Below are 4,560 nucleotides of genomic sequence, written 5' to 3'. Positions count from 1 at the left end.
AAAGAGAGAGAGGGAGAGGGAGAGAGGGAGGGAGAGAGGGAGAGACAGATGGAGAGAAAGAGAGGGAAAGAGGGAGAGGGAGAGTGGAACAGGGAAAGAGGGAGAGGGAGAGAGGGAGGGATAGAGGGAGGAGAGGAAGCAGGGAGAAAAGAGAGAAAGAACACACCATCTACACTTCTGTCAAATGACACCGGGGATCCTTACACAACCAGGAGAAAATAACACAGGGAGGCTCTTTCTCAGCTGGAACTGGAACTGCAGACGGGGCCAAACACCACCAGGCTGGCCACAAATGTCCAGCCGCTGCTCCAGCCCCGTCAGCTGTGAGTCCGGTCACCAGGGCTCTGAGTGTCTGCTCCAGGGAGCTGGGGTTCACCCTCTCACCCGGGAGGCTGGGCCAAGACAGCAGGGCCCCGGGCTGGAACATAGGTGGGAAAGCATCCCCACAGGATAGCTTGTGTAAGCAGATTCAGCTGCCAGATTCTAGAGGCCCGGGACCACCCTGTGGCCCGTGAAACCCAGGAGCCACGAGGGTCTTGCATCGTGATTCCTGTCCATTGGACTGTAAAGTTTATGTAGGGAATCTTGGAAACAGTGGTAACAAGGCTGAATTGGAACGAGCTTTAGGCTATTATGGACCACTCTGAAGTGTGTGGGGTGCTAAAAACCCTCCTGGCTTCGCTCTTGTTGAATGTGAAGATCCCCGAGATGCAGCTGATGCTGTCCGAGAACTAGATGGGAGAACACTATGTGGCTGCCGAGTAAGAGTGGACCTGTCGAATGGGGAAAAGAGAAGTCGAAATCGTGACGCCTCCTTCTTGGGGTCGTCGCCCTCGAGATGATTATCGGAGGAGGAGTCCTCCACCTCCCACACATCTCCAAGATGGAGAGCCTTCTCCGTCAGCCAGAGCAGGTCCCTTTCTAGATATAGGAGAAGAGAGAGATCCCTGTCCCAAGAGAGAAATCACAAGCCATCCCGATCTTTCTCTAGGTCTCCTAGCCGATCTAGGTCAAATGAAAGGGAAATGGAAGACCACTTTGCAAGAGGAGTGGTGTACAGGCAATAACTTCATTTGGCAGGAGTATGTACAGAATATTCAAGTTTTGTTTGAGACTTCCGAAGCTTGGTGCACTTTTTAAATGTTTTAGTTGTTCACACTTGTTTGTCTCTTGGGACAGTGACACATAAAGGTGTCATTCTCTATGGTTTGAAATGGATCCTATGAGGCATGTAATATGAAGAATTGTTACCTTACAATGTTCCCTTAAGCAAAATTGAATTTGCTTTGAATTTTTGGTCTTGCCTAGACTGATAATGAAACTCTAACTCCTGCCCACCTAAAGTGTGATGTTTACTATTATGGAAACAACACTGGCAAACATTGAAAAGACTTTCTGTAGCTGGGATATGGTATGCAGCTGTAGTTAAGCAAGCAGTCTTTAAAAGGTGCTGTGAATCCAAGCCAGCAGGTAAAAATGAAAGCCGCACCCTTACCCTAGATTAGAGGTTTAAAAATTCCACTAGTCTTCACACTGGACAAGAGGTTGTCCAGGGAGTTTAAAATCTAAGAAGTTTCAAGGAAGTTAGTTTACCTTTGAGTTAGGTCATACGTCCCCTCTGTGTTTGCTGTACATGAATACATAGCTCTTTGTAATATTCTTTGGAAATTTGAGATTATCAAGATACCAATGTCCTGCCAGATTAAGAGTATATTGTAGAGCTGAACTTTGAGTTACTGTGCAATTTTTTTTTTTCATGCTGTCATTTGTAATATGTTTTGTGAGAATCCTTGGGATTAAAGTTTTGGTTGCAAAAGAAAAAAAGAAAAGAAAAGAATCCGCCTGCCAATGCAGGGGACACAGGTTCAAGCCCTGGTCCGGGAAGATCCCAGGTGCTGCAGATCAACTAAGCCCGTGGGCCACAACTACTGAGCCTGCACTCTAGATCCTGGGAGCCAGAACTACTGAGCCCCCGTGCCACAACTACAGAAGCCCACACGCAACGACGACCCAACGCAGCAAGAAAAAAAAGACGATACTGGCCAGGTGATCAAGGGTAAAATCGTTTGTCATAAGTCCCGTTGATGGTGTGTATCCTTGATGTGACCTGAGGAAAATGGCATTTTTATCTCTGTCTGGGTCTTCCGCCCCAAACCCCATAACTCCAGACCAACCATAAGAAAACATCCGAAAACAAACAGACAAACAAATTGAGGGACAAAATACCTGACCAGTCCTCCTCAAAACTTTCAAGGTATCAAAACCCAGCGACGTCTGAGAAATGTCACAGCCCAGAGGAGACTGGGACAGAAAAAGGATGTTAGGGGAACACTAGGGAAATGCTAATAAAGTTTGGACTTTAGTTAATAACAATGTATCCATCTTGGTTCCTTAGTTGGATAAACATGTCGTACTAAGGTACTAACGAGTTGGAAATAGGGGTACTGGGTCAGGGTCCACGGCACTCTGTACACTCTGTACAGATCTTTGCAACTTTTTTGTAACTCTAAGCTCTAAAATTAAGCGAGTACTGAACAGAGCTAAGAATGTTATTTCCCTGATTTGAACATGCCTGAGTTTCTTTTCATGGTCACATTTTTGCTATCTGGATGTGTCTTGGCATCAGTAGCAAAGGAGAGTTGCCAGCCCCTGGGAAGATGTGGGTGGTTTGCAGGTGGCTTGCTCTGGAGCTGAAGACCACGGTGGGAAGTCTGCAGCCTCGGGCTGCACTTAGAACCATGGGAGGGGATGGGCCAGCTCAGTTAGGGATGGAACCTATAAATAAAACTTTTTTCTTTTCCGTTATGGCTTATCACAGGATACTGAATATAGTTCCCTGTGCTAGACAGTAGGACGTTGTAGTTTATCCATCCTATATTTAATAGTTTGCATCTGCTAACCCCAAACTCCCAATCCAACCCTCCCTCACTGTTTCTCCCCCTTGGCAACCACAAGTCTGTTCTCTATGTCTGTGAGTCTGTTTTTGTTTTGTGGACGAGTTCATTTGTGTCGTATTTTAGATTTCACATATAAGTGAGATCATATGATATTTGTCTTTCTCTTCTGACTTACTTCACTTAGTATGATCATCTCTAGGTCCATCCACGTTGCTGCAAATAGCATTATTTCATTCTTTTTATGGCTGAATAATATTCCATTGTATATATGTACCACATCTTCTTTATCCATTCATCCATCAGTGGACATTTAGGTAGCTTCCATGTCTTGGCTACTGTAAATAGTGCTGCAATGAACATTGGGGTGCGTGTATCTTTTCTTTCTTTCTTCCTTCTTTCTTCCTCTCTTCTTTTCTTTCTCTCTCTCTCTTTCTCTCTTTCTTCCTTTTTTTCTCTCTCTCTTTCTCTCTTTCTTTCTTTTTTCTTTCTTCTTTTATTGTCACACGGCATGTGAGATCTTAGTTCCCTGACCAGAAATGGAACCCATGCCCCCTGCACTGAAAGCGCGGAGTCTTAACCACTGGGCAACCAGGGAAATCCCAGGGGTGTATGTATAGTTTTGAATTAGAGTTTTCTCCGGATCTATGCCCAGGAGTGGAATTGTGGGACCCTATGGCAGCTGTATCTGTTCCTGCACGCCTCACATCAACCACCTGCACTCCAATCCTTGCTCTCAACGTCATCTTCGGGGAACCCAACCTGCGACAGGGACCTTGACAAGAAGAAATGGCTCAGGGAAAAGCTACCTGCACAGGGAGGAGATAGAGGCCATCGCCCCTGGGGTGCGGCGGGGACAGTGGGCACAGAAATTTGTCATTTCACCCACCCCCGATACTCATCTCAGCCCTCCTGGCTGCCCCACTCTAGGTCACCTCGGGATACAGAGGTGACCCGGTTAGAGTCCCTGCCTGTGCAGGAATCTGGGGGCACCAGCGGGTCTGAATAATATTAGTGCAGGGTATCCCCCATGGCACTGGGTTTATTCGGAGCGGGTCATCCTCTGCTGAGGGCCTCTCCTGGTCACTGTGTGGGGTTTAGCAGCATCCCTGGCCGCACCCATTTGATTCCAGGGTCCCCTCCCCCCCAGTTGTGACAACCACAGATTTTCCACACACATCACGGAAGAACTGGGTGAGGCGGGGGCAGGATGGCTCTGGGCGAGGACAGCTGTGTTGAAGCAACCAGCCTGGCCCAGGGCAAGGTCTGCCCCAATCCCGTCAGCGCCTGAATTTAGAACTGCCCCTTTCCTCTCCCACCTCCCTTGCCCTGCAGTGGTCTCCGAGACATCATCCCCAAGTAATAAATCACACCTTCTCAGTTTACTGTTTGCTGCCCTCGCTAGAACGTGAGCTCTTTGAGGACAGGGATGCTGTTATGTCCCCAGCACCTAGAATAGTGTCTGCTCTGTAGTAGATGCTTCATAAATACTTGCTGAATAAAGGAGTTGAATACAGGGATAAGTGGATGAATGAATGAAGGTTACAATGGAAGGAGGGGGGAGATTCCCTTTCTGGCTCTCGGGGGTTGGGAGATCAAGTGAAAGATCTGTCCTAAATAGGCTGACCAGCCTTCTGGGGTCCCCTGGGACTGAGGGTTTCCCCAG

At 47.5% G+C, this 4,560-nt stretch overlaps 1 pseudogene across 1 annotated transcript; it reads left to right on the top strand.

Annotated features, from left to right (window-relative positions):
• The first annotated feature begins 515 nt into the window (after nt 1-515).
• On the top strand, nt 516-1,067 carry LOC309653814 (serine/arginine-rich splicing factor 3 pseudogene; annotated as a pseudogene). The gene has a single exon. The product of its transcript is annotated as a serine/arginine-rich splicing factor 3 pseudogene (transcript).
• The last annotated feature ends 3,493 nt before the right edge of the window (nt 1,068-4,560 follow it).

Source organism: Balaenoptera physalus, assembly GCF_965194825.1.
Source record: "Balaenoptera physalus genome assembly, contig: HAP1_SCAFFOLD_1238, whole genome shotgun sequence".
NCBI lineage: Eukaryota > Metazoa > Chordata > Mammalia > Artiodactyla > Balaenopteridae > Balaenoptera > Balaenoptera physalus.
This window is presented reverse-complemented; position numbering and strand designations above follow the sequence as displayed.